Genomic DNA, 13,371 nt, shown 5'->3' with positions numbered 1-13,371 from the left:
ATTTGTCTTGCAATGTACCAAAATTTGCTTAGTTGAAGATAAATGCAATTGTTCACTAGGAGGCCTTTCCTGGTTCTACTATGATCTCAAAATGAAGTAAATATTTTTTTTGTCTCAAAATAACACATAAAAGAACAATTTTTTTGTATTTTTTGGTTTGTCAATGAATGCAATCTAATAGTGCAACTAAAATGAGTTCCTATTCTAACAAAGGGTTAGCAAAGAAAATAATGAAACTAAAAGCAAATAACATGAAATTGAAATAACTTGAAATTGAAATCCTAAATCGACATAAGCCACAGAAAATAACACACTGCAAGTTAAGCTTTCGAATAAATCTATAGAAAACTAATGAAAATAGGAGCAACACTTCCTAGAATCCATTGATGCAATCATTGATGAGAAACTTTAACAATCATATGATAGTTCACATTTTATCAAATCACAAGGCCATGAAAAGTGCGTTCATGCGAGACAAAAGGCTATGCAAGCACAATTTGATGATCTCTTCTCAAGCTTTTTACGTCAGTAGAATTCATAAATTTGTAGCAAACACTAGAACTAAAAGGTCACACAACCAAAAACAACACAATAAAACTTTGGCTCAATCACAATCTCATGACTAAAATTCACAAAACAATGACAAATTTAGGCAAGAATCACTACACTCCAAATGCAAGCACCAAAAGCATAATTTTATTGTATAATAATGGCGACCCTTGTTAAATATTACGATGGGGTATTTATAAGAAATCATCTCCTCAATTTGTGTTGAGAGAGAGATATCTTTATGCAATAGAATTCTTTTAAAACATTAAAAACAAACTAAATATATATAGACTAACAACTAATTCGTAGCTTAGAGGGACTCCATCCATTTTTTATTCATTTATTAGATGCATGAGCCCTTTATATGTCAAAACAAAGAAAGCATGAGAGAGAAAGTAGGAGGAAGCCATTAGTCAAAGTGGAAGTGCATGGAGGCATAAAAAATAGAAGCTAGTCCTTCACTAGGCATGTGTCAAAGCTAAAGTGTCATTAGAATGCATCCCTGATGCATGGAAGTTGCTATTTTTGGAATTGGTAGTTAACTATTAGGGCATGTGTGAATTACGAAGCTATAGACCTATGTACCTATGGACCTACATGAAAATTTGAAGCTATGAACCTATGGAGCTGCATGAAAATGTAGAGCTACAGACCTATGGAGCTGTGGACCATGACAGGGTCAAAATCTCAAAATTTTACTAAGTGTCAAAATTGAAATTCTAGCATTTGGGTTTTGTTCTTCTTCATCCCAAAGTTATGTTTAGATGTTTGCCCTTGAATTTCTCTATCATATCAGTAATTTTGGCTACATCTAGAAGATCTAAAGCCTCATATTTATCCTTTACCTTCTATCTATAGTTATTCACCTCAATTCAAGTCTCTACAAAATCTCTGAGTTTGGTGTCCAACTCTATCAATGCTTCCTCTATTCTAAAGGCTTGTCTGATGTCTTCATCATTGGATGCTTCCTCTACAGTATTCTTGAAATTCTCCACTACTATCTCAACTAGCAATAGCTTCTCTTTTTTTTCATCTTCAAATATGTCCAAGCATGCATCACTGTACAACTTTTTTGCTTCCAAAATTTTCTCTTAGGCTTGGTCCTTGAGCCAATGGATCTCCTCATGTAATATTTCCATTACTTTATTTCCATCCACTATCTTCTCTATCCAATCATCAATCAAGTCTAGCTCTTCTCTAATATATACATCAATCAAAGTGTGGTACCTTTTCCCTTTTATGGCTTGTAAAGTCTGCAAATCCTTGCTCCATACCCATACCTCATCCATGATACTAAAGTCCTACCTCAAAAATGCTACAATATTATTCATGTTCTCCTACATAGCATGTAGTAACTTAAAATTCCCTATAATTGTGGTAAAATCTCTATCCTCAAGACTTTCTCACCATTCCTGACAAGCTTTCAAAAATGGGTTGAGCTATACACCTTCCCCTTCTCTAAGAATGGTATTCAAAGTCTCCTCGAGGTGTTCAGGATCAAGAGGACCAACAACTTTGGCTATATATCCCTTTAGGATCTCAACTTGCCTTCAAAGAGTTCAGAGTTCAATTTCATCCTACTACATATGCCTGAGAACTTCTTTGACTCCCATAGTCATCATTTGTCAAGTTGAATCTTGTGTAAGCCTTCCCAACATAACATCCTTCACTTCATAATCCTCCAAACTAACAAATTTTGCATATGTACCTTCAAGAGGGTGAGCCACTTGTGCAAATAAGTCCTGGTTATATATGGTAGTGACAAATGCAAATGGAATTGCATCATGTAATGGAGACTCAAGCTTGTTCAAGATTTTTACAATATCACAAATTTCATCCTCTAAAGCACAGAACTAATGCTTAGCACTTCTCATTATCAACTTTTAAAACCATCTTAGGATATGTTTCTCCACAACCTTGGCTCTTGATGATGAAGGGGTGTGTTCAACTACCTCCTTCCCTTTATCACTCTTGCTCAGAGTATCCAATTGTGAGGACTCTTCTTTTGTAGTTGTAGTCTCTTTAGATCCTATAGCTTGCTCCTCAACATCTTGGGAAGGTTGTTGTGAATATTTTAATATTTGTCCCTCTTTTGATGCTTCATTAGTAGCCCATGGTTCTAGTTGATCTTGTGATGATGGTTCCTTTTGAACATGTTCCTCTTTTGAACTCAAAGGTGGAGGAGTTATTGAACCCTTATCTACCACTATAACCTATGGTGGAGATGGAGGAGTGAGATTAGGACCCTATGTTTCTAGTGGCATCTACATCTAGTCTGCCTATTGGAGTTAACCCATATGGGTGTCCATGATCTTAACTCCAACTAACTCCATACCCATGGGCATGAAATCAAAATTTGAGATGGAGAAAATATCTTCACCTTGCTCCCTTTGCTCATTCACCCACTACAACACTTCATCTTCCAAGGAAGAGAGTTCTATAGGTTCTACTTGGGTGGGTGGTGGGGTATTGGTAGCACTCTTTCTTCTTTGTAGGGGTATTTGTTCCTCTTCCTCTTCTAATTCTATTTGTTCTTCATCTTCTTCTTCCTCTAGAATAGTTTTAGGAATAGATGGATTAGGTACTAATCTTCTATTAACCCTTTGCCTTTTCTTCATCTTAATCTTGATCGTCTTATGTTTCTTGGAGATAGAAGGAGAAGGGGGCTCTTCTTATACAGGAGGAATGGAGGCTACTAGAATCTCTCCCTCTTCTAGTTGGCTTAGCTCAATAGGAGGCAACTAAGATTCATCCTAAATTTTAGAGGCTCCAATACCTTGAGACTCTTGTGAGATCTATTCATATTGCTAGGGAGACACATGTTCTACAACCTATTCTATTTGAATCCTCTGACAACAGGTTCTCTTCCTCTTTCCCTTCCTTTCAGGAGGGTGATAATATCCCACTGGGTGATCAAATTGGTAGACTGTCTCAAGCCTAATAGGATACTAGAGTGCAAAGATAGAAATTATGACTTTCGTTCCTTTACCCCTTTCTAGGTGAGCATGTGCATGGAAGATTATAATATCAAGAATCAGATCAAGTGGAAAAGGTTTCTTGATCCAATCCTTTGTCATTCTAATGACATGTCTCGCTCGATGATTGATGTCATCTCCTTCCTCTCTATCAACCTTTGCATTCAGAATGGTTCTTTCACTAACTTTATCTATATTGAACAAGGGATCTAGTAATTCTTTAGAGTCTTGTAGCCTTATCTCATTAGGGATAGTCAAATGGAGAGCCTTTTCTACTAGATACAAAGTCATCCTACAATAGTCCTTAATGCAGACATCATAGTCATTTGTGGCATTCATCCAATGATCTTCAATGGAATTTTCATGATGAAAGTCCTTTCTTGCCAAGCTTTCTACTTTACCCACATTGTCAAAGTATGGCCGAGGAGAGTTGTATTTTTCAAGAGGATAGTTCTCCCATTCCCACTCGAAGGTGGAAATTTCTGATTTCCACTTCACCTGATATGGCTCAATAAAAAATGGCCATTCCTAGTAGGGCCTCCATTATCTTTTGATCCTCTCATAAGCTCACTCAATTTGTTGAGAGATCTCTAATAGGACTAGCTTGTCACTTGAATATCTTGGCACGTCTTAGGATTTATAGATGCACCACCTACCCAAATATATGTGAATATCTTGAGCTAGATGAAGTAGGCTCCAAGAGCTGTTATCTGTGCTTTGGTTTGATTGGACAACCTCTTCCCATAGTCTCCCTCAATGAATCAAATGATTGTAAAGATGAATGCATCATTCATGATCCTATACTCCTTACTTTGCGCAGAGAGCTTCTTCTTCACCAACTAAGGATAGACTATGTATGGCTAGGCATTGGGGTCCTGCATATCACCTTTCCTATATAACCTAAGATAGTTTCTTGCCCTTGCTAGAAGTAGGTACACCATTTAGGAAGTCATATAGAACTTCTTCTTATCCTTTACCATCCTTAGCTGCTCACACAATTTTTCACTTAGTGTGGTGGCCCAATCTGGTCGTATCTTTGCATGCCTGATGGTCTCAATGAAGTTAACCATGAATGGAATGAGATGACCCACTACAGGTAATCCCATCACTCTACTCAAGAGAATGATAGAGTATCCAATGTCATACTTCATGTATCCTTGAGTCATATCTAGTTTTCTAATTGTCTTTCCCCAAGGTGCCTTCTCAATGAGGTATGAGGAATGTATGATATCAATGGCCTCTTGGTGATGCTCCATATACCATCTTCCAGCTATTTCATAGGAGAGTCAGATGAATTGATCAGCTCTAAGAAGATGGAAGACCCTCTTGATGTTATCAAGTCACAGATCCAACATGACTTCTCTGGTGACACTCTTTACTACCCTTTCATCAAGCACAAAGTGCTAAGACAAGGTCATGATTAATTCAGATGACTGTATAGTCCCAGGATGTGATACTATATTCACTAAGCCAGAATGGATCAATGTAGACATCATGGTTGACCTTTTTGTTGGATTGTTGCAAACTCTCAGGAAATTTCCCAAGTCCATGTGTCTAAGGTCAGTATCTTTGATCTCAACATAATCATTATGTAGCCTTGACTTTGGGGGTAAGCCTTGGAACTTGAAAACTATGGGTTTGGGTGTTTTTTTGGATGTGGATGCCATCTGATCACTTTACTTACATATTGAGAGAAAAAATTTATTAGTCACCACGATAGCATATAAACAAAACCCAAAAAAAAAGTCCCCCTTTGGGGATTCATTTATTTCTAATTTGAAAATTTTTATTCTTTTATTTTATTATTATTATTAATTAATTAATTAATTAATTAACTTATTTTTTAAAACATTTTATATTTATTTATTTTTTGTTTAAAAGAACCTTTTACAAAAAGTTAAAAAAAAGCCATAACATAAAGCACCGCGAGTGCCACCACGCTGATGTTATGTGTGTGTGCACATGGAGGGTGCCACATAGGCACTTCCATAGTGCACACACCCATGGAGGGCATCACCATGCTGACATAGCATGCACACCTATTGAGGGTGTTGTGCTGGTGCCGCACGGGTGGATGTAGCACGCACACCTGTGAAGGGTGCCACTTGGGCACCCTTTTGTGGATGCACCATGTTCGCACCCACAAAAAGGGTGCTACACATGGTAGCTCATTGTAGATGCACTTGAAGGGTGCTACACTACATAGGTGTAGCATGCACACACTCGAAAAGGATGTCACGTGAATGTGCTATGGGAGCAACATGTGCACACACCCAAAAGGGGTGTTGCGCACAAAAAATTAAAGGGTGGGGAGCTTACCTTAAGTACTCCCTCCTCCAAATGCTTGGAAAAATGAAAAAGAATGAGGTGGGGGGGGAGGGTTTTATAACCCCTCCCTCTTTGCATGCACCAAACAAAATGTACACTATGCCTTGGCGCTTGCGCACGAGGTGAGTAGACATTTTTTTTTTTGGATGACTTGCATCTCAAATTTTCCCATTTTCTAATGTTTTTGTGTTTTTTGACTTTTCTATTTTTTTGTATTTTTTGATTTAAATTTTTGTGTTTTTTCAAATCTTTGACTCTCAAATTGTGAGTTTGGGGGTCAAAAAAAGTAGGGAGTCTCCATTACTAGCGAGGAATAGGGTGTGTGTTGTGGACACCACAACAGTTTCCATAAATAGTAACCACCCTGTCTACTAGTCCTTATTAAAATAGAAAAGACTGAAAATAAATTTTTTTTGGGTGATGTAAGATTGTCCTTGCACCCAGGATGCTCCTCCATCAAACACTCAGGGTAATTTGAGAAGTGACCCTATTATGTCATAGGTGCTCAAAGGAAAACCAAGATAGTTAACCTTCTCCTTTGCTGGCCATGGTGAATCCTCAATTGGTCTCCCTTTCCATTTGACTAGATATTCCTCATAAGTTTTATTTCTGGTACTTTTTCTAACATGACTGTCTAGTATCTCTTCAATCTTCTTTATAGTTGAACTAGCTACTAGAATGCTCCACTACGCTTTTGTAACTTCATCTCCATCATCTCCTTCATAATACTCTATCAAATATTAAATATTAAATATTGGTGAAATATTAAATTCAGTAGGCAACTCCACTTCATAAGCATTTCCAAAATCATGCCTTTACACTATCTTGCATGGGACAAACTTCTTCATCTTTAGCTTATTATATGTACCCATTAGAAAATGCACCTTCCTCAAATGAACCATGACATCATCTCCAATCTAAAATTTCTTATACCTCCTTTTGACATCTTCCTTAGCCTTATACTATGTATTCATCTTTATGATGTGCTTCTTTACTTCCTCATGGACATTCTTCAAATGTTTAGCAAAATCTTTTGCTTCAACACTATTTATCTCTCCTTTATCCAACTACCTCAATTCAGAAGCATTTTTGGGACTACTCCCATATATAATATAGAATGGTGTTTTTTTAGTACTCCAATTGATAGAATTATTATATGCAAATTCTTCCTATGGTAAAATCATATCCCATCTTTTTGGTTTATCTCCAACCAAGCATCTTAGCAAGTTTCCCAAACTGTGATTCATAGCTTTTGTCTATCCATCAGTCTATGGATGATGTGATGAACTAAACTTCAAATCTACTTCAACTTCTTCTACAATGTATGCTAGAAATACCCAACAAATTTGGTATCTCTATCTGAAACTATACTCTTTGGCAAACCATGTAATCTCATAGCTCTTCTTAAAAAAATTTTGCTACATGAACAACATCACTAGTCTTCTTGCAAGGAATAAAATGTGCCATCTTTGAAAACTTGTCAACCACCAAAAAAATAGAATCATGCCCACACTATGTCCTCGATAATCGAAGAAAAAAATCCATGCTGACATCCTCCCTCAGCTTTTTTGGTACAGGTAATGGCTAATACAACCTTGTATTATACTTCACTCCTTTTGCCATCTGACATACTTGACAAATTTGTAAAAACTTTGTCACATCTTGTTGTAATTGTGGCCAGTAATAATTTTTAGCAACCAAAGCTATAGTTTTATCTCTACCAAAATGTCCAACCAATCCTCCACTATGCTTCTCCTTGATGAGATTCTCTCTCATTGAACTTCTAGGAATGCACAACTAGCTTCTTTTGAACAACATATTATCTTGGATCATGAAATCCAACCACTTTTTCCTATCAAGTGTAACAAATTTTGTACAAGCCTTCCATGCTTCACCAAAATTATGATCATCTAGATACAAAGTACTAAGTTCCTTGAGCATCTGTAACTTTGTTAGACTTCATACTCTTGTGTTTCAAAACAAATGCATAACTTTGTAAAAACTCAACTCACTTTAAATGCCTCTAGTTCAATTTTCCTTGACTATTCAAACATTGCAAAGCTTGGTGATTAGTATACAAAACAAACTCCTTAAGAAGAAGATAGTGTCTCCACTTCTTCAATTCTTGAACTATATCATAAAATTCTTGATAATAAAATAATATTTTCTTTTTGCATCATTCAACTCCTCACTAAAATAAGTAACAGTTCCACCTTCTTGGCTCAAAATGACTCCTATTATAGTACCACTAGCATCACAATCTACTTGAAACCCCTTGTTAAAATTAGGAAGTGCTAAAATAGTCTACTCATTAACTTTCTATTTCAATAGACTAAAATTCTTATTTTCTTGTACAGTCCACTTAAACTCTTTCCTATCCCCTCTCATTGTTTCAATCTAGGGTCCACAAACACTACTAAAACTTCTTATGAAATTTCTATAAAATGTAGCCAATCCATGAAAATATCTTACCTTTTTCGTACTCCTTGAAGTAGGCTATTCAAGGATAGCTTTCACTTTCTCTAGGTCCATTTTCAAACCTTCTCCTAAGACTACAAATCCTAGGTATACCAACTCCTTCTTTACAAAACTGCACTTCTTTAGGTTTATCAATAAGTTTTCTTCCCTCAACTTATCAAACACCTTGCAAATATAAATCAAATGCTCCTTCAATGTCTTACTAAAGATCATTATATCATCAAAGAAAACAATGACAAACTTACCTAGAAACTGCTTTAGTACCTCATTCATGAAAGTGCTCAGTACATTGGTTAGTCCAAAAGGCATGACTAACCACTCATATAATCCTTCCCTTGTCTTGAAAGAAATCTTCCACTCATTACCTTCTTTGGTACAAATTTTATGGTACGCACTCTTCAAATTTATCTTTGTGAAATATTGATCTCCACTCAAACAATCCATAATATCATCCATCCTCAGCAAAGGAAATCTATACTTTATTGTGATCTTGTTGATAGCATGAGAATCTATGCACATCCTCCATTCTCTATTCTTCTTTGGTGCTAATACTATTAGTACAACACATGGAATTAGACTCTCTCAAATCAATCCCTTTTGCAACAACTCATGAACTTGCCTATTCAAATCTTCACTTTCTACTGGTGTCATTCTATGCACTGGATTGTTTAGAAAACTCTCTCTTGGAATCAAATCCATCTAGTGACTAGTCTTCCTCATTGGAGGCAATCCATTAGGCACATTATCTGATACAATATCAAAAAATTCTTACAACATATTTGCAACTTTTGTAGGTACCTCCTCTACTTCTTGTTTACTATCCTTAGGAATTATAGCAAAACACATATTCTCATTTTTTATACCTTTAAGAAACTCTTTTCCATCAATAAAACATATTCTGGCAGCACTACATACCTTTTCTTCTTTATCCTTTAACAACTTCAACTTATGTTTCACTCCATCCTTAGTTAGAGTGTAGGTATTTGCTTGCCCATCATGCATGACATGCCTGTGAAACTATCACGGCCTACCCAACAACATACAACATATGTCTATAGGTATGATATTGCATAGTACCTCATCCTAGTAACTTCCAATCTTGAACTTCACTAAGCACTGCTCATTGACCATGACCTTGTGGTCATCTTGCACCCAAACAATGTGGTATGGGTGCAGATGTTTCTACCTCTTTAGCTTCAACTTAGTGACCATCATTTCTGACACTAGATTTTCAATACTTCCACCATCAATGATCGCATCACAATACTTATCTTCACATCTACAACTTATGCAAAACAAACTCCTTCTTTGATTAGGTTCATTCTCACCACTCAAAAGAACTCTTCTATTAATTAGGAGTTCTCCTATTTTAGCATCATTAGAATGTGAGGATATGGTATCTTCATCAACATGTGTAACCCTAGCTAGGAATTTAGTTCTTCAATCTATCCTTCCTTAGCATTGGGTACACTCAAATGCTCTATGCCTATCTCCTATGTAGTGAAAACATTTCCCATCTAAGCCTCCTCTTCTAGATCCTTGTCCTTTGCCTCTTCCTCTCTGATCTCTATTGTTATGATCATGGAAACAATTGGAATTGTTTCCCCTTTGGTTTTTATTACTACTTCTAGTCTCATCCTTGTTCTTTTGATCATCATTATGGCCTCCATAAGATCATCTACCAGATCTTACATCACAATCCCTTCCACAATTCTTATCATCAAACTTCTTGCTTAGTTTCTCCTTGACTCTTTGGGAAAATTGGTATGCCTCCTTAATACTAGTCATTCAAATGAAACTCAAATCATCCTGAATGCTTGGCCTTAACCCATTAAGGTAATGACCAACTTTCTCCTTATTAGCTTCTGCATGGCTAGTTCTAATGAGAACTCGGTAGAAATCTTCGATATACTCTTCAATAAATTTTCCCACTTGCTTCATTCCTTGCATCTTCTTCAATAGATCAAGCTCATAATCCATAGGAATGAATTGCCACTTCATTTAAGCTATCATCCAATCCAATCTAGTGATTTTGTCTTTTCCCTTTCTATTTCACTCCAACTAAACCTCTTGCCACCAAATCCTTACATGTCCCTTTAGTTTTACCTTCACAAACTCAACCCTATCTAGATCCTCAATATCTTCATACTGAAAGTATTCCTCTAGTTCATTGATCCAATTGATCAACTCCTCTAGATTAAGATTTCTTGAAAATGTGGGAACTTCAAACTTAGGTCTTTTTTCAATCTTGGAGATGGCCCTAAAAAGCCTTTCTTCCTTTGGATTTAGAATTGCCTCTACTTCAAAATTTTCTATTACTTCATCCTTATACTCACTTTCATCTCTCATAGGAAGATTTATTCCTCTTCACATTTGTTCTTCTAATTATTTCATTTTCCTTTGGAGGGCTTAGAAACCCTTAGGTGTAACACTTACAGCTCTTCCACCATGCTCTCTTCATGGAGGAATTTTTGTGCTTCCATAAAACACTAGTGCAAACTGCCTCACAATCAGTGATCTATCCACACACTCAGCACAAACTAGGGTCCTAGTCTGAACTACCTCACAATAAGTGATCTTTTCACACACTCAAGAACTCTAGCTCTAATACCACTTGATGTAGGGCGCTCCCCTTAATACCATAAATTCATAACAGAAATAAAGAAACAATAGAAAATGCGAGAACAAAATATGGACTTCTTATTTGCACCGCAAATGCAAAATTATAGAACTTATAAGTACAATATGCTAACCCACATGGGTGCCTTTAGTACAACAATTTGCAAGACAAGTTGTGAACTATCACCTAGAGCTATTGTAGACAATGTTTGGGCCTTTCTTAAATAGGCAATTTTATGTTGCATGAGAAGGTTCTAGATGCTCAAAATTAATACCTAGGGCTGATAGATCCTAACAATACACATAGAGTCAGCCAAATACATATTTGACAAATTATTTTAGAAATTTTGGTAGCCCAACTTTTGAAGGCCATAACTGACAAATCGTTGTTCTGATTGGCTATTAAAACCACTTTTTAGAAATGCCATCACCTAATCTACAGGCTCAAGATAGTGTTAGCACCATTTTGTCGAGTTTTCAGACCTCATCCAAGCACTCTAAGATCTCCAATGGTGAGCCTGATGATTTTTCTACAAAAATTTTCACCGCAAATCTGCAATAACTTCTTTGATACTAATGCTTGAGGAATGAGATTTTTATGGTAGGCTTGCAACTCTAAAACGAACCTTCCTATAAAAAATGAGAACATTTTGAGCTTGTATGAAAAACTTACTAAAAATAGTAAGTTTCCATAAATAGTAACTACCCTGTCTACTAGTCCTTATTAAAATAGAAAAGACTGAAAAATAAAATATTTTTGGGTGATGCAAGATTGTCCTTGCATCAAGAAAGCTCTTGCATCACTATCCAACCTTAGATCAGCCTAAGACACTAAGAAGTGATTCAGAGGAAGTCATTGAAAAGAATACTAGAGCTATCTAAAATAAAAGAGGTATGACAATAGACACAATCACTAATCCTCTTATTAACTTTTCTATAAGGGTTATATCACACAAGTTCTATCAATCTAGTAGATTGAATAGTGTACCTTATATAGCTATGGATGTCTGATACAAGATTGTTAAGAAAATTCATTCATATGATCTAGCAGAGCTACAATTAAAACAACTGTTGGAGAACCTTGGAGTGATTGGGAAAATAAATAGTGCACAATGCAAATTTGGTTCTATATAGATTTGTATATTATTTTATGTATAGAACACATTCCCCTCATTTGGTACTATGGGGTGGAAGACTAATAGATCAATTACAATATAGATTTATGAGTACATTGAGCAACTAGGAGAGAATTTTGAATCCTTAATGACTAATTACTTTGAAGATTTCAAAAATTTAATGAAGGAGAGACTACGAAAACTAGTACCTTTAGTTGGAAAACATTATAATGATGTATGTTTTCTTGTGGATGTTGATTATAAATTTGTACAAGCTTCCACACCAAGGGTAAGATGGTTGAGACCCTTAGGCTATGAGATAAATGTGGATGAAGCCTCTGTAGCCATCATAGCTCTACTTGTAGAAGAGTTGGACAAAACTATAGAAGTTTTTGGAAATTATGAGATGATAAATCCAAAATTGCCATGGAATTGAAGGCTACCTTTGCCATAAAGAAAAATGAAAAGATAGTAATGAAACTGAAAGCCAAATTTGGAGTGGGTGCTAAGGAGGAGGAAGAAGAAGAAGAGGATGAAGAGGAAGCAGGAACTCAAACAAAAGAACCTCTAGCTTTGACACAAGGCATGGGAGAAGATAAAGAAGAGGAGGAAACTGAAGGTGTCAAGGGAGAAGAAGCTAAGGAATTAGCTACTCCTACCAAGAAAAAGAAGAGGAAGGCCAAGGCACAACATGTGGCAAAGGTTAAAAGAAAATTGTTAAACCAATCCAAGAAAAGCCCACTGCACCTACAACAAGAGCCAACACACATGCTACAACACAAAAGGTCAAGGAAAAGACAAAGAAAATAGAACAAGGAGGTCAAGAGAAAAAGAGACCAAGAAGAAAGTATGTGGCACAACCATATTTTAAAGAGGAGAAAATAGAGTCAGATGACAACAACCAATTCAAGGTGGTGAGTCACAACCCTCTCTCAGATCTTTAAAATTTATGTGAAAATGTTAGAAATAATGTAGATCTATCAAGATTCAGTCATGTTGATGTTGATAAATTGGGTAAAGAGGATAAAAACCAAGTGGAAGAGGCCCTATATGCCATGATGTCAAAATTCAAGACAACACCACTTGAATTTGCCAACTCTATACCTAAGAGTCTATATGACATAGTTGAGAAAAAAGGCATTATTGTCTAGATATAGAAGGACAAATTAGGGAGACCACACTAGCCCAAGTAATGCTTGAATTAACTAAGGGAAAAATTGCTAAAGCTATAAAGAAATATGCAGTTAGGTTTACACCTAAATGAAGAACCTTTAGCATTCTACAAAATAATATTGAGGATGTTGTCA

Source organism: Cupressus sempervirens, chromosome 3, assembly GCF_028749045.1.
Source record: "Cupressus sempervirens isolate cs-2001-9-10 chromosome 3, ASM2874904v1, whole genome shotgun sequence".
Lineage (NCBI taxonomy): Eukaryota > Viridiplantae > Streptophyta > Pinopsida > Cupressales > Cupressaceae > Cupressus > Cupressus sempervirens.
The sequence above is the reverse complement of the archived record's forward strand: the minus strand, read 5'-3'. Positions refer to the sequence as shown.